Raw genomic sequence first — 25,745 nt, forward strand, 5'->3', positions numbered from 1 at the left:
CATGCTTTCTTCATAGCTGGCTTTTTGGAACAATTGACGCTCAGACTCTGATACCATGTAAGAAAATAGTACGCAGCGGAAGATAACAACAAAACGCAAGTACACGATGGAAAGCTGGAGAGAATACAAAAATTCTGATATACCAAACTGCTGATACAACTGATGGTTGGCTGTCCACCCGTGCGCTCTACAGACAGAGCTTCGATGGTGATCTAGACAGATGCTGGACGGAGGACTATGAGCGTGAAGAACTGATGATCTGATGATAGGGGGTGGCCACTTATATAGTGTAAGTGGTTGACGGTCGGCCCTGTAATAGGCAGTCGGCCTAATAGACAGTCGGCCTGGAAGACCACCGACCCTTCAGAAAACATGCCGTCGGGCAGATGAAGGATCGCGCATAGGTCATACCGTCGGGCCTGGGGCTACCGGCAGCCCCCGGACCCTGCCGCTGGGGGCTTTGCCCCCAGACCCCCACCGGGGGCCTGCGCCCCCCGGACCCCCTGCTATCGGGGGGGCTATCGCCCCCCCGAACCCCCCCTTTGTGCAGACGGGTATGTACTCTTGGCTCCTAAGCCGTCTCATAACCATCTGGTCTACTCTAAGACCCCTTCCAGTGTCTAAACTGGGGATCCCTCCCAATATCTGATACCCATCATGGCTTCTCCTCATATGGGGGCCTTACAATATTGGGTACACAGAATATTGGTGGGTTACATGAGAGGTGGACATTTGAGCTAACTCTAACATTAAGATTGTGGATAGATTTAAGGCAGTCAGTTTCTGCCATTTCGTTCTAAGAAATGTAGGTACGAAGAAAAATAGCCAACCAATTCGCTAAATATGCTTGATCTGACTATTATGGCATCTGTGCGTGTTCCTTCAATCTCTGCCAAATTAGCCCGAGTGTTCCACCAACATATTCAACAGATTGGTTACGGGAATCAAGTAAAATTTGATTTGTATACATTAGTATATAGTATTTTAGAATAGATCACAATATTTTGGTAGCTAATACTCGTTATGATCTCTTTATAGATAAGCGGCATTCTCACTATTACGGGCCTGAATTCGACATTATACGAGCCTGTATGCTCATTTTGTAAAGAGGGGAAGATTTTGAAGGAAAATACTACTCCCCGATGTCTAACATGTGATCGGATTACGATTTTGGAGAAGACTCCTACAGTAAAGGCACTCATTACAAGCTTGGATGGTGCAATTGTGGAGGTTATAGGCACATGGGCTGATAAAGTTTTAGACCTGGCCCGACCTTTTATAGACCTACTAGAGGATAACACATAGTTTCTTAAATCAGAATTATTCAACCAAAGAATCGAAGGAAGATTCCTAGTCAACATGCACGGTTTGGTTGCAGGCCTTATCCCCCTAAGGCGGAATGGTGCTTGATAAGTTCATCAGTTCAGTTTCCTTTTAGAAGCTTGGTACCCTAATGTTTTCTAGATCCAGTTTACTTTATTACATAGTTCAAGTTTGTAACTGAGTGGTCTTTATGCTATCGTACAACATAAGCTTGTAAGCTTTCTTATTTCATAGCACAGTAGCCTTTGTTGCTACATGTTACTTTGTAAAAAGCCCTTGCTTAAAAAAAAAAAAAAAAAAAAGCTGTACATAGAATAAACTTGTGTTTGTTATTGCATCTAGTTTTTAGCTTTGGTTCATTTAATAAACAATATATTTCAAAAAATTAGGAGTAGATGTGTGTACTCTTTAAATATGGATTTGCTATTTAAATAAAGGAAATAAGCTTATAATATTACAGTTAGCATTTCCTTGGTTTATTTTTCTTATGTTGAAATTAATATTTGTTGCATGCTCTCTATCTTAATTGCTTTGAGTTAAAGGTTAATTGCTAAGTTCATTGTATCGATAATTGGGTATTTTATTTGCTTCTAAACACCACTACGTCATTCAGTCATAAATTATAAAATAAAACCTATTTCTTAATTTTGGACATTAAACCATATGACTTCCACAAGCCTTTTACTACCTCTGCTCTTCTCAAAGCTTGGCTATTAGAGCAACCTTAAATAATAAAAAAATATGTACATAGGAAAAACTTATGTTCACTACTGCATCTAGTTTTTGGTGTTGGTTCATTTAATAAATAATGTATTCCCAAAACTTAGGAGTAGATGTGTGTACTTTAAATATGAATTTGCTATTTAAATAAAGGTATCAAGCTTATAATATTAAAGTTACTCTTGCTTCAATTTTCTCAAGCTCATTTTAAAAATAATTTTTTTAATAACCTAGAACTAGATATATTCATTCTTTGAATACAATTCTGCTGTGTAGAAAAAGGTATAAAACTTATCATATTAAAGTTACTTTTACTTTAATTTTCTCTCTAAGGTGCGATCTTGTTTAAGCATTTCCTTGGTTTATTTTTCTTATGGTAAAATTAATCTTTAGTGCATCCTTCATATCTTAATTGCCTTGAGTTTAAGGTTAATTGCTAAGTTCATTGCACCAATAATTGGGTATTTTTATTTGTTTCTAAACACCATTATGTCATTTAGTCGTAATTTAAAAAAAAAAGGTATTTCCTAATTTTAAACATTAAAACATATGCCTTCCACGAACCTTTTACTACGTCTGCTCTTCTCAAAGGTTGGCTATTAGAGCAACGTCTACTTTTCCATGTAACTCTTTGTTCCAACCATACCTACATTTATTATGATACTTTTCTACTTAAAAAGTTTCACTCAATTATCTAACAACATATTATCATAATTTATTATACTAACCAAATTTGGAGAATAAAATAATGTCGACCTCTCTCTTGACACTTTAATATTTGCCTATTCCAAACATCCTCTTCTACACATCTTTACACAAACGTACACATACTATGATTAAAACAATGAACACTATGAGTGAAATTTGCCCTCAACAAATGAAGATCGACTCAAAATTCCTTGATCTATATCCAAAAAACAAGTGTATATTCTTGTGTTTATCTTGCATGTTAGAATTCCATATCACACCAGAAGCACTGAAAAAAGCCATGTACATACAATACACATAACTCTTAAAACAATCTGAATTTCAGTCAGCAATTTGGGGCAAACAATTCTTCGAGTCTAAGCTCTTTCAGCAACTATACCCGAATATTAAAAACATTACCCAATACTGTAAAGGATTGCTACACAACACTTTATACTATTGCATCGAAGACTTGTTTTTACAACATGTTTTTCTCTGCACATTTGGTTTTGAGTTTGAAATACACTATTTCAAATTCTAGCAAGCACTTCCAAAATAACAAACCTATACAAATGCCCAAAAAAATAACACTTATCCTAGTAAGGCCAGAAATGCTAATCTTTCCATCAACAGCACAAATAACAACTCCAAAGTATACTCGTTGGAATAAGCACATCGATCTTATTTTAGAGAATATAATCAATCAAAGCGCACTCATTTCTACTGCTAATGCAATAAATACATTAAAACAAAAAATGCCGGAAGCATTTCTTCATAGTGACATTATCGAACGTAAGATTCTTGGTATTAAAAAGAAACAAAACAAACCTACATTACAATATACAAAAATAATTACAACAACGAAGAGATTAAACAACACAACAACAACTATATACCAATGAAACAACAACCACAATTATTGTAGAAGAAACTTTAGACCCACAACTTAAAAAAAAAACATGCAAACGAAAGCATCCATGCATGATAGACGAACATATAACATTACAAAAGTACTTGACAACATTTGGAACTGTTTCAAAGTTCATAGAGAAATACATTTTTTCAATTCAAGACACACCTAAATATGAATGCTTATCCTGCGAGTGCTACTATTTAAAAAGCAAACAACATACACAAAGGAGACCACTCATGCTTGGATAATAGCCAAAAGACAGCAAAATGTTCCTTTTGAAAAAAAGAAATAGAATATTTTCATAGAATGCAAGACAACAATAAAACTAAATAGCGTTCCAAAGCATTTTGTCCCTCATCATATAAAACGAAACACATTATTACCAAATGTGGTAATTCTTAATGACATTGAGGAATGATTAGTTGCTTCAAGAATAGCATTTACCCAAATAAGAGAACTAACACATGGTGGCCAGTACGGAATATATGGTAGCATTGTAAATGTCATGGTGGATACAAATAAAATTCAACATATCTTGCCAAGATTTATTCACGATGAATCGTCAATAATAATCAGAATAAAAAAGAAACTTTAATATAAAAGCACATACTTAATAGGGAAAGTTAGGCCAACCATTCTTATGCGAGTATTATGTACACTCATTCAGACACCACTTTACAAATCTAACAACATTCAAATCAACCAACAATGGACACAACATTTACAACAAATCCTATGTTTCGATCAAAATGTACAACAAGAAGACAACAACCAACAATCCTATTTAGATGACACTGATGAAGCATATACACACTCTAATACACAACATCATTACAGTTGAACAAGTCATAGATTATGAAATTGATCTCAACTATGTGGCTCCGTAAAAAAAACAATAGACCATTGGGCCTATTTCAAGACAAAAATAGTGAAGAATTAAATTTCCCTATACTTTTCTTTGGCTTAGAAAGACATATTCGAAATCCTCGACTAACATATCAAGACATTGCAAAATGGGAGTTCACACACAAATCCCTCAGCTTTTCACAAAATGTACCCAACTTATTTTTCAAATCAATTGAGGTCCTCATTAATCAAGTAATGCAATCCATTTGGGTACATCTACACAAAGGTGCACTCCAAAACAAAGGGGTATGGCTTTTCTCTGAGCGTCTTGGTCTGAGCACATTTTTCTGAGCATGGCCTATATTGTGATTTCGTAGACAATTTTATCATAACATCACACCATTTAGTCATAAAACTACCCCAAGAAGATACTATATACATTTCTACCCCACAAAGATGCCGCTAACATCACACACCCTTTAGTCATAAAACTATCCCACAAAGATGCTATATACATTTAATTACATTTCTTTCCAATAGTATTTAGGGCTTATAAGATCCCTTTATTTACAAAACTACTTTTCATGTCTACTTCATTTCAACACCCTCCACCTATATCATCCATCATTCATACTATCATGATAGATAGTGATTTATCAATGAAATGATTGCAAGTCACATGGTGAAGAATTTAAAGTGCAAATTTGCATGCATCTATGCCGAAACATTTATTAGTTGCATCAAGGAGATACTTTAAGATTCAATTCACCATGATGATCATTTGTACACAACTCATAGTTTTGACATGCAAACCTTAACTAAGATATGACATGATTGTCACATCTCTAGCAAATAGAAAAAGTTTTATGAAACCAACATGCTCAAAATTGAATATGTGATATTGAGATTAATATTCATGGGTACTCACATGATGTACTAATAGTTCTTCAATATGATTACTACATCTCTAGCAAATGAAATAGGTGCAAGACACCACAAAAGTTAAGCATGTCCAATACTAGGGCATCACAAGCAAAATGAATTGCTTGAAGGGAAAACTCATGTCAAATCACTAGACTCAATCTTCTTTACTGATGTCATCCACATAGATATTGCGATGATGCCTTCTCTCTTTGATGGGGGCATTGAATGCAATGTCATTACACATCATCTCAGCCATAGCACCTGCATAAGAAGGAAAAAAGTTAAAATAGATCAATCAATATCAATGCCTCATTGATAATAATATTCTCCAACAAATAGGTTTAAAAAGATAAAAGATGAGAGTAACATACTAGTCATCTGGAAGATTAACAACCATTTCCACATCTTTGGAATCATTTAGAGTCCCATAGTTGCTTAACTCATTTCCCTTTCCTTTCTGTCCATCCAAAAATGGTTGCAATATAGAATTGCAAATGTCAGGATCATTCTCAATAGATAAGCATGCTCTCCCAGAATGCACGCATGCTTTTTGCATAGAACCAGTCCCAACACCTAAGTCCACCACATGTCTAGAAATTGGACACAACAACTCCAAGAAGTACAACATCATGCGTGGAGCCTTCTCCAATGCACCATTTCTTATTTTTCTTTCACCTCCAAGACCCACAAAGTATTCCTTCATGTCTATATAGGCTTGTGTGAAGTTTGAGACAGACAATTGCTTCCCAAACTCGACATAATCATAGCACCAAACATTGCAATGTGAAGCATCACATGTGCCACTCCAATTCAAAGTTAGAGAGGTCAATGGAATGTACAAAAGGCAGATAGACCTATCTTTCCATTTACATCCTTTCAAAATGGGTGTAGACTATAGTACCTGCACATCTGTATCCACACGACATATGTAAAGACACAAAGTGATAACAACATATGTTACACAAACAAATAACAGCTTGAAAAAAGACCAAGAGAACTTACCATTATTAGTACCAGGATTTTTTGGTGGCCTACCACCCTTCTTTAGTTCCATACTTGAATCCTTGTCCTTTTTAGTCATCTTCTCAAGTGTTTTTTGAATCTCAATGACCACATCATCCTCGTGGACTGGAATGAGTACAATGAATTAGTTAGTTCTAATTCAAAAGACCCATGACAAATGGTATGAAACTTACTGCAAATACCATTCTCCCTAGCATCAGAGATGTCAAAGGATACCAAGTACTTGATCCTTTACTACTTTCATTTGCCCTATGCTTTTCAAGTGTCTTTTTTTCTTCCTAAAAAAAAAGTGATAAGTACTCATTCTCATCACACGAACACATTGTCTTCATGTTGTACAAATAATCCTTGAGATTTGTTTTAATAATTGTTGTTTCATTAAGGCTGAAAAATAAAAAATATATAGCTTCAAACATATTAATAATTGTTCACAAAAACCTTAAAAGCTTGAAAAAAGGTAACACATATAAGCAAGAACTCGCACTTATAGATTGAACCTTTGAAGAGTAGTTATTAGCTTCATTTCTGTTTCTTTCTCTGGAGTAATAAAACTTGCTAAAACTCGAATATGCCATGCCTTTGATGTCTTGAATTTCTCTTCAATTAGAGACATCCATGCAACAGTATGGTGATTCCCCTCCCACACAAAAAACATCTTTCGAGACAAAAATGACCAATCAACATCATCAACAATCTATGCCTCAAATTCTGCATTTACATCCCTCCAACAAGAATCCCATGATTGTTCAATTTCATCTGTCACCTCTTGTGAAACACCATTCGGAAGTGTTGTAGATAAAATATACATTCCTTTCTGTTGAATATATTTTTCTACCTCTAGAGCTTGCTTTAGGCTATCCATATCAGTTCATAGGCCTCTCACTCTTGTGTTTACAACACAACAACATAATGGGATCAAGGGAGCAATCTTTCCAGGATTGATTGCAAGAGATTCAATAACATCCGTCCCCTGGCCAATATCAAGTACAGTAGGAAACTCTTGCTCAAACTCCTCATCCAGTTGTTTATCCTCTTTCTTTCTCTTCTTAGAAGATTCATCCACAATTATAGTAGTGTCTTCAAAGTCTTCCATCTTCTTATCCTCTTCAACTCCAATTTCAACCTCTTTTTGAAACTCTAAATTTGGTGTAGATTCCACTTGCAAACTTCTCTTGCTACTTGTTCTTCCACCTCTCCTGCCTCCTCGTTCTCCTCTTCCACCTCTCCCCCTCCTCTCAGAAGTTCTTATTTTTACCATCTTGCCAATGTGACACAAATGCATTTAAAAAAAGAAGTCATTGAATGGCATAGAATAGACTTACAAGGTCAATTAAGTCCTAGCATTACTTCAATAGCATACAAAGAAAGCCCAAGAGGCTTCAAAATAGAAAATACTTGAAGCTTGATCGTGATGCTGCTAATTGAAGGTGCACTTGACGATATGATGAGGCTTGAGGAGACTAGCTGGACAACAAAAGCATATAAAGAAAAGTTATTAAGCATACAAGAACAAGTTATTAATCACAAAAGCGTACAATATCTCGAATATACTATGTTGTGTCTCCTAAGGCCTCCTCGTCTCCTTGCCTCCCCCTCCTTGCCTTATTTTCATAATAGTGCATGTGTCTAAAAGGGAAACAAAAAATCTCCAAGTGCTATGCATACATATGTCAAAATATCATGTGGTGTATAGGAAAACCACGTGATGTGCCCTTAAACCACACAGTGTATTTTGTTTATACAGCTTGGTATATATGTTCACTATGCAATGATGATCTAGTCAACCAATTTGCAATGGCTGACTAGAAAAGACATGCTTTTTTGCATTTTAAACGTCTTTAATTCAAAAAATATGTACTAAAAACCTCCCTAATATCACAAGGGAGATATTGGGGGAAAGCACCAAGAATCTTGATCATTAAACTTCTACTGAGTCTCTTCTACTACTCAAAATAGGAAACCAAAAATCATAGAAGCCTTGAGAGGTACCGAACTTCAAAATATCCAAGTTGATGCTGCAAACATAGTATGCTGCTCTAGGTTATCATTTAATATTCTTCATTATCCTTCATGGAATAGATCCTTGCAATCATGGTGAAAACTCTATAATTCAATCCTATTATGCCATGTGCACCACATTGTTGGAGGTCGCATATAAGGATATGCAAAACAAATTGAAGGAATCCATAATTAATGATCTAGCTTCAATAGGCTATACATTTGTTTCTAAAGGATGGATGGATATAGCTCATGGCTCTCTCACCAATGTGATGATTGTCTCTCCCAAAGGAGAAGCCCTCTAGAAGTCTTACAAAAAAAGTGGTGAGATCCAAATTGGCAAATACATTGCAGAGTTATTGATTTCTATACAATGGAATCCATCTTAGAGAATCGAGATGCTATCATAGATACATCCCACTCACAAGATTATATAACTTAGGAAAGAGGTTTAAATTTAGAGAACAAGAGAACGAAATAAATCTTTGGTATGTGAAGACTATGATTATAAACACAATATTTTGGAAAGGAGTGGAAGATGAAAGTTGTGAGTCAACCTTTCATGTTTGCATTAAGGGATTTTGATGCTAAGGTGCCTACTTTGGGAAAAACTTACAAGATATGGTGGGATTTTGAACAAGATTTTCTTGGCCTGACAGGATGAAGTGCACCCTTTAGTGTAGCTAGATGGACGTAGTTGCATTCTTATTGAAGAAAAAGTTGGCGGTAGTGCATTCCTCCACATAGTGTAAGCTTGCTATTAGATTCTGGAGCGAGGGAGCAAGGGAGGGAGCGACACTTTCAAATGAAAAGCTGATGTTCTTAAAGTAAATGCAAAATGCATTCAAAGCTCACGACTCTTTTAAATAAAAAGCTTGATGTTCTAAATGCCATGAAAAAGCTGATGTTCTTTAAAGCCATGCTCCACATAGAGAAATGCAAAATGCATTGAAAGCGAGCACAAGAATGATATATATGTACATTGCAATCAGCACACATTGTAGTTAGTCGAGCTTGGTGAGGACGTCGTTGAGGGCGGAGATTGTTTCAGTGTAATACTTCTCTGCCTGTGCTACACTCTTGCTCCTTGCTGCATAATCAGGCTGCCAAATAAAAGTTGAACATTTCAGACAGACATCCAACCTAATGAATTACATTGTTTATCATATTGAAAAGCTTGGACACTAGAGACTTGAAGGCCTTCTTCTCGTCCTTCAGCTTTGCTGCAATCACGGTGTTCAAATCGTAGCGGAGGTAAGAAGCCTTCAGGCGCAGGTCGTTCTGCACATATGGCCACGCCTTTTTGTCGATCAGAGCTTTGACTACCACGATATCTTTGGCTGATTCCTTGGCTCTAGCAGCTACTTCTGGGGGAGGAAGTGGTTAAAGGTAAAATCGTTGTTTCAGAGGGAGATCGAGTTCGCGAGCTTGATCGGCAGAGGGAGCGAGGGAGGGAGAGTGGTAGAGTGAGGGATCGACAGAGCGACAGAGGCAGAGTGGGAGGGAGGGAGGGAGGTAGAGCAAGGGAGGGAGGGAGGGAGGGAGGCAGAGTGAGGGAGCGAGGGAGGGAGCAACAGAGGCAGTGCAGGAGGGAGGGAGGGAGGCAGAGCGAGGGAGGGAGCGAGGGAGGGAGTGACGGAGGTAGAGCGGGAGGGAGGGAGGGAGGGAGGGAGTGACAGAGGTAGAGCGGGAGGGAGGGAGGGAGGGAGTGACAGAGGCAGAGAGGGAGGGAGCGACGGCGGGAGGGAGGGAGGGAGGGAGGGAGGGAGGCGGAGCGATGGAGGGAGGGAGGAAGGGAGCGATGGAGGCAGAGCGGGAGGGAGGGAGGGATGCAGAGCGAGGGAGGGAGGGAGGGAGGCAGAGCGAGGGAACAAGGGAGGGAGGGGCCTTAAGAAAATGAGAGCCTTAAGAAAATGAATGGCTAATAGACCCCTTTCATCAACGAAAGGGGTCTATTGGCCTTTCATTTTCATGAAAGCCCTTAAGCTCTTAAGAAAATGAAAGGCCAATAGACCCCTTTCGTCGATGAAAGGGGTCTATTGGCCTTTAATTTTCTTAAGGGCCGAAAGGGGTCTATTGGCCATTCATTTTCTTAAGGTCTCTCATGAAAAATAAAGGCCAATAGACCCCTTTTGTCGACGAAAGGGGTCTATTGGCCTTTAATTTTCTTAAGGGTGTCCTCAAACATCCATAGTGCTAACAATGCTATTATTAAAACTTGCCTGAATGTGTGTAACTCCTTTTGGTATTCTACACTTTCCCTTTCGTGAACGAATCCTTTTCGTGCTGCTTGGCATATGCTACACAGACATCCCTATTTATGCATCACATGTGGATTGGTGGTTTCCTAGTGGTAGGCGCGACGGCACCTGCAACTATTTTTATGGTGAGCAATTATGATCCAACTACTCAATTAGATTATGATCCAACTATTTTTAGGATCGTGTCATTTGGCATCGTGATGCAATAATTTCACATCTTAACCGAATAAAAATCGATGTAATCCCAGAAAAGTGTCCATTTCCCCTCGTCAATGGAATTTAACCAATCTCTTATATCGCTATAGGATAGGGATAGGGCTCTCATAAAAATTAAAGTTCACATTGATATTTGTAGAAATAATCATCCCTCTTCCATGATAAAGAACACCTTTGCTAGCAAGGGACCACCACATGTCCTCTTCATGTCCTCGATCGACCCAAGTACTTAACGTTGCCTCTTTATTAGCTAGCACTCGTTTTTATTATTTCAAATCATTACAATCAATGCGTTTATTTTATTCACCATGACGGGATGACATACTAGCTATAGACATGCTACCAAACTATGATGTTAATAGGAACCATAACTTATAATGATTATCATACGAAGTCGATTGCTAATGAGAATGCAGCAATGATGAGGGATCATTTAATTAAACATCATTACTATGTGAGGTTGATAATTTTTCATAATTGTTTTTGAAAATTAAAAAAAATAGAGCCCAATAGATCCCTTTTATCGACATACAATTAAATATTTTTTTGATTAATATTCAATTAATCATAGAGGCCAATAGACCCCTTTTGGAGAAAATAATTTTTATTTATTGTTAATGGAAGATAGAGGCCAATAGACACCTTTTGGAGAAAATAATTCAAGATAGAGGCCAATAGACCCCTTTCGTCAACGAAAGGGGTCTATTAGCCTCTATATTTAATTAATGGTTCATGAAAGATAGAGGCCCATAGACCCATTTCGTCAATGAAAGGGGTCTATTGGCCTCTACCTTTCATTAATAATTGATGAAAAATAGAGTCCAATAGACTACTTTCATCGATGAAACAATCTTTTGGCATATTTTTAACATCATGATTTATATTCAAAAGGTTAGAGATGTGCTGACCAACCATTCCTTGTTCACCACAATTATAATTTATATCTATCTATCAACTTTAAAATACTTATATCAAATTGTCGGAATGAATATGTAGCAATAATGAAATGTCATTGCTAGCGAGAATGGCTTGCAATAACTCCCATATGTGTCAAAGAAAGGTTGGGGATTAAAAGGTCTAAGAGTCCATGGTATTATAGTATTGTTGTTAACAAATGATGGCTAAAATTTACATCATGTTTCAGTACCATTGTCACACTTGTGCCGACTTTCACAAGACCTATCTTACAAAGTTGTGAGTATAAACAATGGGCAGTGTGTGCAAAGCATTTGTGAGCAACTTTTCTTGCAGCAGACTCTTATGAGTTCTTGAAACGAACACTCTGCTCTTGATCTCACCCTTTGGACTTCATCTCATTAAGTTGCACAGCTCAACCATTCCGTTCTTATGGAATCTGTCATAATTCAGAATGAGGATAGATCTTTGCTTATGTTTGTTCGCACTTCCATAGGTAGAGGAGTGTTGTCAGAGATGGTGCTTGCTAGCCATTTTCAATTCACACTTGGGTCCATATTTGTCCATCAGTACTTTGGTGATAATGGGTCTAATTTGACAATGGAGCTGCAATACGAAGTCCATGATGATGGATACAAAATGTTTCACCTTGATGCGCAGTTTGGTGATACTTTCACTGTGAAGGGAGAAAGATTCAAGCTTGATGACAATGAACTTCAGAAGACTCTAGTGCATGAAAACAAAAAAGATTTCTATTCTATTTGCAACAAAAATGATGAGGCAAGGAAACATGATTAAGCTAGCAACATTGAGAATGACAAACAACATAGTGTCATTGAGATTATTAGTTTTATCTGAAGTATGTTTTAATGATGGAGATGACAAGACTTTGCGAAGGAAAAGGCCAAAGTCAATGCCTTCAAATATATGTGAGGATGATAGTCACCGCCCTGAGTACAGTTATGCAAATAAGAAAAGATACAGCATGTCTCCAAAATATAGTACTAAATTTGCAACAAAGAGTTTTGAGGATGATGATTCCAAGAGTGTACAAGAATATGAAGTGCATGATGCAAATTGGGCATTACGAAGAGTTCCTGTAACAAGCCAAGCCTATTGCTAGGCTTGGCTTGGACAAGGAGGAAAATGTAACAAGCTTGTCAATATAAAGGATCGTGAAAATCGATGTGGAGTTGTTGCACCATCATTCTTTGGGAGGATTCAAACACCAATTGGAGTACGCTCCCAAATGATTTGGTTTTGTGGAAATGATGTAACTCACATGTGGAAGCCATCAACTAGCATTACAGGTATTCTAGGACCATCACCAAGAAGGTGGAAGGTTTAATCAGGAACATCCTTGACAAGTGTAGAGATTGCTAGGTTGACAAAGCTCGGGGTTTGTCATATTAGGAGTGTTCACTCCGATGGTGGGTGCAAGTTGTGCTTCACCAATTCAAGCTCATGATGAAACAATAGTATTGCATGAAGATCGACCTCGGTGTCGAGATGGCAAAGCAATCAGATGGCCAAAATCTCCAAAGAAATGGAAGATAGAATTCAGAGGTCATTGGTCATGAAATGCATATTGTTAAGGATGCAACAGTCGTGAAGGCCATGGAGTATGCTGAGTTCATTGTTTCTACAGAAGGATCAATGCAAAAAGGTATTGAATACAAGGTTGACATTTCTCCATTTCCTTCTTGCAATTGTGAAGACTTCATTGGACAATCATGCAAATTGGATGCCTATATTCCATGCAAACATATTTATTACATCTTCCTTTCATACCTTGGATTGGATAGCAGAAATAATATGTTTGTTCACCAAGCCACCTTGAGTAAAAAAGAGATATTCCAGGCATTGTCCCACATGCCTTGAGGTTTAGCTTTTGGAGACTGTACTTTCATGATGGTCAACAGAAAATGGAAAGGCTATTATAATAATCCTTTTTGCATGAGGATTTGAAACCACAAAAATGGTATTTTTTTGAAGATTGAACCTTCATGATGTTGAATACAAAATGAAAATATATCTATAATAATCCTTTTTTCCATGAAGATTTTGAACCACAAGAACAATGTTTTTGGAGCCTTTTGCATTTCTCCTTGTGTAAATTTTTGGTTTGTTTCTCTACTTGTTGATAATTGTGGCAGGATGCTTTGTAGGAAACTTATTTGAAATAACATGAACTCAACACATCTAGTAGCAAAATACCAAACTATGAGTGTAAAATATTGACTTAAAATTTGGCTATATTTGTTACATTTCCTTTTGTACCTTTGATTGGATATAAGAAATCCTTTTTTCCATGAGTAATTTGAACCACAAGGATAGTGTGCTAATTATTCTCCACTTGATAATTATGGTAGGACATTTTGAAGGATGATTTTACATCACAAAAGTTTGAACATGTCTTCTATGTGATAAATCATGTCTTCATTTTCATTTGCATAAGTTGAAAACTTATTTGAAATAATATGAACATGTATTGGAATATACAACAAATAACAAAATAGAAAATATTATGAGTGTATTTGACTTAAAATTGGGCTATATTATTTACATATTACTTATATGGATAGAAAAGACAATATTTTTGGTCACCAAGCTAACTTGAGTACAAAAGAGATCTTCACAGCATTATCTTGCATGCCTCAAGGCCTGGTTTTTGCAGATTGCACACCATCATGATGTTGAACAAAATTTGAAAGAACTATTATAATAATACTTTTTGCGATGGAGATTTTGAACCACCAAAATAATGTTTTGGAGTCTTTTTCATTACTCCTTATGGAAGCTTTGGGCTATTTCTATACTTGATACTTGATAATTGTGATAATTGTGATGGGACACCTTGTAGGATGATTGGAATCACAAAACTTTGAACGTGTCTTTTACGTGATAAATCATATCTTCATTTGTCGTAATGTAGGTTGGAAACATATTAAAATTATCAATATAGCATAATTAGAAAACTATGAGTGGAAAATATTTTGACTTAAAATTAAGTTAGTGTAACAAAGATGCAGAATACTAGATTTTGCTAAGGTCGAATGTAATCTTTTTTTTTTTTTGTGGACTATACATCCCTTTTAATCAAAAAAGGGGTCTAGCAACTTCAAGATTTGTTTTTTGGTTATTGGTTGTTGTGGTTTATTAGTTTAGAAGGATAATCACTTCTTTTATTGAGCAATATGGACCCTTCATTTACAAAACGGTTTCATAATCATGGCCTCATTTCATGAACTTCAAGAGTTAGAAAACTTGTTTAGTAAGAAATGAGGATATCCATTTCTTTTCTTAAGCAATATGACCCCTTTATTCACAAAAGGGGTCCATACACTTGGATTGTTTTCATAAACTTTGACATAAAAAAACTACATTATGATCCAATTTGTTCAAATGCTCAGATGGCTTTGCTCAAAAATTAGAAATCCCTAAAACAAAGTATTATGTGCTAAAGATGTTTCAAACGATACAAATATTGAAGCTATTCTAAAATCCAAAATTGGTTATAGAGACTTTGAAAACCTTCGTACCTCTCTAGATCATAAAGGAAAACTCAAAAAAGATGCATTCGCAATGATGAGACAATTAGGTTCTCCATCTTTATTTATGACATTATCATGTGCCGAAAGAATATGGGAACCTTTGATGGAATGTTTATATCACATATACCCAACCAATGGCAAACAAAATATAACACCATAACACACAAATGCTGACACAAGAGACTTAGTAAGAAATAATCCAAGAATTTGTGCAAGGTATTACACTCACAAAATCCAACAATTCCTCAAACTAATAATGAAAGATGATAATCTACTCGTAAAAGTATACGATTACTTCTTTGTCACAGAATTCCAAAGCAGAGGAAGCCAACATGAACATGGTATCATATGGATACAAGAAGCACCGATTTACAGAGTTAATGATAATAATGCAATTACATCTTTTGTTGATACTTACATAACATGTAACAAAAACCTACTACCACAGAAAATCAAGGACATCCAAACACATAAGCACACCCCTACATGCCACAAGAAGATAACCAACCTTTGTAGATTCCCTTATCTGAAGCCTCCATTACATGAAACAATGATTCTATCTCCTTTAGACACTAATGATCTCCACATTAACAAAGCGATGTATACAGAAATTGCTACACATGTACATTATATAGACACCAAAACAACTCTCACATTCGCCGATTGGATTAGTAATATCAGAATATACATATCCACATACATACTAGCGATATGATCACAAATAGGGAAACCAACACTATTCTTAAAAAGACAACCAAAGGACATTTTCACAAACGCTTTTAATCCAAAATGAGCTTCATGTGGCAATCAAATATGGATATACAATACATCATGGATCCATATTCAGCCACTACGTATTTCACATCATACATTATAAAAATGGATGACACAATAACAAAAGACCTACAACACACAATTAAAACTTACATACAAGACAACAACACTGCATACGATAGATTATGAAAAATGGGAAACACTTTTCTACACACCCAACAAATGAGTGCACAATTAGCATCTTTCATTACTCTATCTTTACCTTTACATAGAACAACAAGAAGCTTCTACTTTATAAATACAAACAAACAAGAAAATAGAGCACTCATCCTCAAATGAAAAAGACAACTACAACAACTCTCCAGTCAATCCACAAACATAACATGTGACACTATCATCAATAAATATACAAAAAGGAAAAACATGGATGGAATTTGTCTCACAACTTTTGCAGCAGAATATAATTATGACAATGGTAACATTAGGAAAAGACGCACACCAAGAATTATAAGATTTGTCAAATTTAACATCGTTAAGAATCCGAAAAATTACTATCGAGAACAACTATTGTTATACTATCCTTTTAAAGACGAAGAAAATCATGAGCTACTAATACATGGTTCATGGAAACAAGCCTTCGATTCTAACCATGATGTCATACTACAAAATAAGGCTTTATACACACGGGAAATTAATTATGATCACAAATCAAAAGGAAGAAACATCCCACAAATATATGACTATAAAACTGAAAATATTAACAACAACAACTTCAAACAAAATAAGTTCCCTACATATGACATTGCATTTGACATGCAAAATACAAAAAAAAAAAAGAAAACCGACAATTTCATTATTCCAATTAAGAAACAAATCCTAATGCACAATGATGAATATTTCAAGATGATCCACTCTTTGAACAACGAGCAAAGACAATTATTCGATAATATTATGATACGAAAAAGAATACAACCAATAGAAAAAATCCACTTAGTTCTCACTAGTGGAGCAAGCACAGGCAAAACATACCTTTTGTTACTTATAGTCCAAGGTTTGCTCCGATTTTATAATCGAACCATTTCAAATGTAGATTATGAGCCACTACATGTATTAATACTAGCCTACATGGGAAAAGTAGCTTACAACATAAATGGCCTCACTATACATGGTGCATTACATTTACCATTACAAACAAAAAACTTAACCTCTCTCTCAAGGGAAAAGCTTGACATACTAATCCATCTTTATGAACAATTACAACTCATTGTCTTCGACGAAATTTCATTAGTAGGAAGACGCACTTTGGACTTTGCAAACTTTTGCATGAGAACATTCAAAAGAAACCATTCATAATACTTTGGAAATGTCGATGTCATCTGTTGTGGTGATTTATACCAAGCTAAACCAGTAAGAGATAGCTGGGTATTCAAACCAGAAGAAGATTTACAAACAATGGCAAACACATACTGGCACACAAAGCCACAATGCTATGAGTTTTAAAAAACAATGCGCCAACACAACAATGAGTTCATACGTACATTGAACGCTTTTAGAAAATATACACATATAGATGAGCAAATACAATGCATAAACTGATGTTGTCTTTGTGAGCCACCTACAGATCATACTTTCCCCCACCTTTACTATACCAATCTTGAAACCAACAAACATAACAATAAAAATTTTCAGCAAAGTAGTAGGTAGAGAATACAATATCAAAGCAATCGATACATTTAATAATCATAGTGCATCTCATCCAAAATTTTGGAAAATCCTAAAGCTACAGATGGACTACGAATGATTATACAAATCAAAGAAGGAATGCTAGTTGAATTATGTGCATGAAATATAACCAACAAGATGGATTAGTTAATGGCGTAGATGGAGTTTTCATGAACATGTCTACGTACAACAACAACAATGACATTGTATGGATTCAACTTCAGAACCCAAAAATTGGAAATGAAACACGGCAAAATAACTATCATGCATACACTATAAATATCAATTGCAAATGGGTGCCTATATTCTGAATTACAAGAGAAATACAAATTGATCTTTCTAAAACAACTATTCTAACTCGGCAACAATTCCTAATCCAAGTACCTGCTGCTAGAATAATACCTAGAGCACAAGGACTAACAATGGATAAACTAGCCTTTTCATCAGCAGGAATCTGCATGCACGGCCTTGCATATACATCACTCTCACGCGTAAAAAACATAGACAACCTTTACTTACTTCAACCACTCCAACAACAACATCTTCTCGTAGACAAAGATGTTCATGATGAAATGAAAAGGCTAATAACCCATTCCAAATGGGAAACTTTAAATAACAAAATCTACCAACATAGAGACACTACTATACTAATACAATCTTTGAATATTAGGTCACTACACAAATACAAAGACGATATAAAAGCCACAAAGTCACTTATTAATTCTGATATTATATGTTTACAAGAAACAAGATCTGAACACTGCCAACCATATCTAACATCCCCCTTCCAATATGTAAACAACCATAATAGTTGTACCCTTGTCCAAAACAACATTCTTATTCACAATTCAAACAAAATTTCAATCCTCAGAATTGAGATTCCAACAACGAAAATCCAAACTAAAAATGAAACATACGAAATTATAAACATATATAGACCACCATCCAAAAACACAACAACATTTTTTCAATTGCTTCGCACAAAATTATTGACAACTATTGACCCACAAAAAAAAATCCTCATCGGAGACTTCAATATTGACATGCTTCAATAAACAAAACAATCACAAACACTACAAAACATTATGAATACTTTCGGGTACAACCTCCAATGCCATCATATTACAACAATATATGGTTCACAACTAGATCACATTTGGACTAACATACCTAATAAGAAAAAGGATAGCGGATCTGCATATGCATACTGGTCAGACCATTCTATGGTCTACATACTTGTCGATAACTAACTATCTCAAACAATCTTCACACCCCCAAAAAAACCCCCCACTAATTGTAGTCCTAAAACAAAAGCCAACCATTACTTCCAATCCTTAAAAACAAATCTTAACCAAAAAAAAAAAAAAGTAACATATTAATTTAATATTAGTATTAACAACATCGATATCATTACAAACCAAACAAGCACAAACTTATAATATAATAATATTGTATATAATGTCATAATGTAATATAAAAGGTGACATTGTACAAGAAAATAGAGCAATTAACATCCCAAATGATCAAGTACGAAATGTTCTTCGATTCTAAATTTACACAAAATTTATCTACTATATAGAACATGAGCATTCTAAAGTTTCCTAGGCACACTATAGATTCATAGTAATTGTATACGTCTACAAAATTTTGCAACTACAATGCGCTCTTAGTTACAAAATAACACTACAAGAACATACGTAAACTCTTAAATAAAAAAATTATAAACGAATTGTGGATATTAAATACACGAATTATATAGCATTCACATCATAATAACTAGAGAAAACCGTTTATAGATCAACAACTTATATATAAACTAGATAATATGTAAACTCATTACCAGTGAAACAAAATTAAGAGTTCAGCATTAACACTATTAATATTAACATCACCAAACACCAAACAATCAAAAGCTTAGAACTTGATAATATCATATATAAATGAAATACTTATATAACTAAATAGGATATCAAAAAAATGTACATCCACATAGAAACAAAAAAAGTTAGTAAATAACGCTACATATTTAATAGTAGTATAAATTGATTGTATACTATATAATAGTTATCTATCTTTGGAGTTTTGAAACTAACACTAATCACTAATTATTAGTTATAGACATATCATCAAGCTAGCTTGACTTATAACATAAAACATGTAATAGTATCATGTAACCGAGATGATATAGATCATCATTCATCATCACACACCAAATTTCTCATGCTATAATAATTCTAGATCAACTATATTTAATGTAACTATTAAAATACAAATCCACATATTAATTTAATATCAAAACTATTAGCATCAATATCATTAAATAACAAACAATTAAAAACTTATGATATCATAATATCGTATATAGTGCCACAATGTGATATAAAAGATTACACTCTACAAAAAAAAAGCAGTTAAAGTTCTGAAATATCAAGTTCGAGATCTTTGCTACTATTGAACAAAACTTATCTATTGCACATAACAAAAGCACTCTAAAGTTTTGTAAGTATGCTACACACTTGTAATAGTTCTATAATTCAAGAAAACTTTAGGAATACAACTTAGATTATGCTCTTAGTTATAAAATAATACTAGAAGAATCTATGTAAATGCCTAAATGAGTTAATTACAAACAAAATTTGAATCTTAAATAAAAAAATTATATAGTACTCATACCATGAACACTACATTGATACCCAATTATCTTTTAGCAATGCTAATTACAATTAACATTCTACGATGTTACTAATCACTACATTGGTGCCCAATTATCTTTTATCAAACGAGTACTCAACTTTTGCAAAAGATCTGAGCTATATATATTCAAGATGTACTTTTACACATTGTAAACCAGTTCAAGATGTACTTTTACACATTATAAACCAGTACTCATAATATAATCAAGAAGTGTGCAAAAACAAACACAATGTAGCTGAAGTTCCAAGAGATCAACTATGCCATCTTTGAATAATTTTATGCTCAATCAAAGCTTTCAGTACAGTGGCACAACATAGACAGCACAGTGAGAGCCTTCAGCAACATACTTTGCAAACTGTAGGTCCTTGTAATATTGTAAACCTTCCCACAATTCTTCTTGCAATTGATCTCTCTGCTGCACAATAACTTCAGGCCGATGTTGTGGAACACGAAGCTCTTTAGAACTCTAATCGATCAATTTCAAGTACAATGATCTTGGGTTGCTGAGGAACGCATTGCGAAATGACTTCATCTTCTATAGCATAACGAGATGAAGAAAGATCGTTCTACCCTGGCTTTCCATCTCCGTTTGTTGGTCCTTCCAACAAGCAATACGTAAGTTCACCATTAATAAAAAATAATATACGAGTTCAATATCAACAACATCAATGTTTACATCATTAAACATCAAACATGTGAAATCTTATAATATAATAATATCATAATATATAAATAAAGTACTTATATAATTGAATACAATATTAATAAAGTACAAATATACTAACAACTCAAATTATAATAAATAGTACTACATAATAAATAACAACATTACATGGCCAACATAAACACTTAAGCTTGAGAGAATCCCACACCCACACAATTTGCTCTCCTTCGATCCTCTGCTGCATCCCCATAACGTCCCCAAACGCTCGGACATTCTAATCCAAAATTAAGAGAAATTCTAAGATCCAACATAAATCCAAAAAACACAATCAAGAGGTACAATCTTAACCCTCTTCACGTGATGACCCTTCTTCAGGTGTAGGATAAAATGACAAAGTCGTGCAATTTAATGAAACGTATTACCATAGGACCCATCCTAGATGCAATTCAATAACACAAACAACACATTTTTTCCAAAGATTGGCCCCTCCCTCATTGAAGCCAAACGGTACTCCGGTGTCCATTTATCAAAGCTATAATGTTATTAAGGGAAACGAAACTTTTACCAAGAGATACAAACGAGTTACAAAGGATTGAAAATTACAATAGAAGGAATCGAACCGTCAACAATGATTTCCCTCTCAGATGCAAAAACCTCTCTGTCTCTCTCACCCAACAACGATTTCCCTCCCTCCTCAAAAATGCTCCACTTCTCGCTCGCGCGAAGCCAACAAAGATGCAAAAAACTCTCTATCACTCTCATCCAACAACCACTTCCATCTCAGATGCAAAACTTGCACAAAAGTAAAGCTCTGCGAGTCTCTTTGGAAAAGACTTTGACTTTCTATCTTTCATGTGTAATATTGTCTCTGTTGATATGCGGATTCCGCATTTCTCAAATTCTGAATTTGGTGCAGTGTTATGTGCACAGGTTCATCTCCAAAAAGTTTTCGAGCCAACAAATAAGACTGGCTCAGTACAATTTAATTTAGAGAAGGATTTGATTCTCATCAATGAAGATGATCTAGAAATATTGGTGGAATTCAGTGGTGAAGCCGAATACTTCATCGATATTTTGGTGCGCTACTTCAAGAGGCATCAACAGACTCTGGAATACGCGAGAGAAGAATTGATTTATCAAACTTGCATCTGCGCCAAGGACCTTGCTATCACGCGAGTGAAAGATAGACAGAAGCACTGCGTGCTAGTGGATGATTTGAGAAAAATTCTTTTGAGTCGCTCGTCTGGAGAGATGGAGAACTGCAAGTTCATCTGGCCTTCACACCAGCAATTGCAACTCCCGATGGAGCATGTCTTAATCAAGGAGCTGCACCCACCATTCGCAACTACGACACCTACCTGAGGGCGAACTCACAATTTTGCTTCCTCCATCATCTACTATCAATAATTACTGCTACCGACGAGCCGATGCTCACAAAGCTTGGCATGCGCTTGTTGGCCCCTCTGTAACTCTCAGCGCATCGGCCCTCTTTCTTGCCTCTCAACCTCTCACCTCTCTTCCCCCGTGCAGCTCTGTCAAGTGCGAAAAAGTGATTCGGGTAATGCCCTGCAATGAGATGCACGTGAAATATTCACGGAGCTTTGGAGGCGCCGTAGCAAGAGTGCTAGCAGAATAAATCTTCTGCTCGCAGTGGGTTGCTACTGGTTGAAGCAGGATTCTTCTACCGTGTCTGTATTGAGGCAGGGACCCACGAAACGATTGCCACTTCAAGTTTTGATTGGGCTTGCAAAGCTTCAAACCTCACTCAATTTATGATTCGTAAAGCTTGCAATGCTTCAGACCTCAGTGCATGTAGCGGAGCGCAATGATTCCCAAAACTTATAAAGCACAAACGCTTGCACTTGGAAGGATCCATGGAAAAAACTCAGAGCAAAAAAGAAAACGCTCACACTTGGTCTATACCTGGCAAACAGTCGTCCAAAAATTCAACTACCAAACTCTTTGAAAGAATGCCTGCTAAAAGGCCACAAGAAAATCTTTACAATGGAAATGCAGTTCGACGGACACTAAACAACTTTGCAAATTCACATCAAAATGCAGTTAAACTTAGACGAGATAATAGAGGAAAATAGAAAGGAACACCCTTGAAGGGACGAAACATACTATACCCTACTGAAAGCAAGGCCTCGGTGGACCCTCCACCTTGTTTTTGTTGGGTAAAATGCATGAATATCTAGATCGTTCAAAAGAAAAGTTCTTGGGAAGTGGAGACCCGATGTTGATCATATTGAGGGGCAAATATTTGAGATTTGGAAGGGTGGCCGAGCTATCGGAGATGCAGGCCACTATGTTAGCCGCAATATTGCCGACCAAGAACAAGTCTAGATACTCTAGCCGTGGAAGAGAGCAAATGGAGATGGGTAACCAGCCATGGAGTCGAGGATTCGAAGAGAGGTCAACATGTTGGAGGTGTGTGAGATGGGAGAAGCACATGGGAATCTCACCAGTAAGGCCAAATTCTTGTGCAGAGAAGTGAGTAAGATTAGAGAGAGCACACAAACAAGCCAGCGATGACGGGGACAGTGGAGCACAGGTTTCTCCTCGAGGGATCACTGTGTTGCAATAGAACGAGGAGATGGCGAGGTGCTGTAAGCTGACAAGTCCACAAGCGGCAACAAGAACCACATCCCCATCTAAGACAATTAATGCGCTAAAGAAGGAGAGGAGGGTGAGATTGTGGGTGGTCACACAGTGCAAAAGGAGTCGTGCACGATGGCTGATCAATGGCAACATGGAAAATGAGGAGGCAAGGGGCGACGCAAGTGGATGATGTAGGCATGGGCTAGGGTGCATTGGAGGGCGAGTAGAGCTTCTGTATCTGAAGGGTGTCAAAGCTCTAAAGAGGGAGAGATTCATGGAGTGAGGTGCACAATGCTCATCTAGCACACACTACACACCAACAACCATTTCACATGTAAAGGCATCTCCGTTTCTTCATACCTCTCCTTTCCACTTATTTATATATTTTTCCAATCCTAAGCACCTTCTCAAGCAAAACCCCACCCAAGCCTCAACCTGGATGGACTAATACAAAAATTACCACTCTACACCTCAAGTATTAGTTTGTGGACCAAAATGCCCATGCACTGTGTGTACACCAAGCCACTCATTTCAACAAAATCAATGGACACATATCTACCCAATGAGTTTTCAACAAGAACTATGTCTATTTGGAAATCCTTCTAGAAGATAATGTCTAAATTGTCGTGTATTTCTTGTTCATTCTAAGCAGCTTTTTACTGGCCCCTTCTGGGGCATGGAGAGAATGGTGAGAAAGTTGGGTGTAAGGAAAACGAAGAACACGAGTAAGCTTGGAAATAGTGAATCAAATCAAAATCTTAAGCAAATATCAGTGGAAGATTTAGCCTTAAAGGTACCTTAAATATGTAAACTCCCTTTTATGTCTCAACTCGTATTGAGTTAATGAAGCGATTAAACCTTGAATATTGCTGGATATCATGTCTTATTATCCCTTATCATAAAATGCTTATGAGCACCTCAAAGCTATAAGCTATATATATATATATATATATATATATATGCATGATGCATACATACATTTATGCATGCATACATACATACATACATACATACATATGTATTATGTATGTATGCATGCATATATTTATATTTATATTTTGTGAAGAACATGCCAGCTTTCATATTAAGAGAAAAAGAGAGATACAAAAATTGGATGAATTTAAGGGCGAACTCCCCATGCCTATGCTATTCAACAATAAAAGACAAACTGCACCCGCTCAACTCGTCTCATACAAACAGGTACCCACCAGTTCATCTTCCAAGGTGGTGCCTAGATCAGCCAACATCATCTAAGATCTTCATGACTCTTGAAACGACATCAACGCTGTACCCCTCGCCAAGCCCTATCTCTAAGATAATTTTGTTCTAGACACTTCGAATTCCCTAGATCATAGCAGCCCTTATATAGGGCCAGCAAGCACAGAGAGTGGATGGGAGGCTCACCATCTCTTCCAACACGATCACCCTCCATTTGCACACAAATTGAACTTCCCATTAGTCTCGCCCTTCTTACGCATCCTATGACCTTACTCTAGACCCTCTTTGGAGCCACACATGACCAAAAGAGGTGAATCGCATCTTCTGTTCATAGAAAGAACAACTAACATTCACCTCCTTCCATTTAAAAATTCTCCCCCACAGAGGAACCACTTGAGCGTGCCTTTCCATAATAAGAAACTGAACTTCCTGACCTTACAAACCATCTGAACCTCCTTTAGCCATGCCTCCCACCATTTCATGCTTATATAGACCACGTTCTGAGTCCCTTATTATGCATACTAATATCTGGTCTTTAGTATGCATAATAAGGGACTCAAAACATGGTCCATATAAGCAATAAATATTGGAGCATTTTGTGTGCTAATACCAACATGATCACCATTATGGATATTATTTTTAGTCATTATATTACAAAGAAGCTATCCGAGAAAGGGAGAGCTATAAACATC

General features: G+C 36.3%; 1 pseudogene; it reads right to left on the minus strand.

The window, feature by feature from the left end:
- Positions 1-9,438: 9,438 nt before the first annotated feature.
- LOC147886156 (oxygen-evolving enhancer protein 3-1, chloroplastic pseudogene) lies at positions 9,439-10,087 on the minus strand (annotated as a pseudogene).
- Positions 10,088-25,745: the final 15,658 nt, after the last annotated feature.

This window comes from Dipteris shenzhenensis, chromosome 24, assembly GCF_047967505.1.
Source record: "Dipteris shenzhenensis isolate YYH24624 ecotype China chromosome 24, Dip_SZ_1.0, whole genome shotgun sequence".
Taxonomy (NCBI): Eukaryota; Viridiplantae; Streptophyta; class Polypodiopsida; order Gleicheniales; family Dipteridaceae; genus Dipteris; species Dipteris shenzhenensis.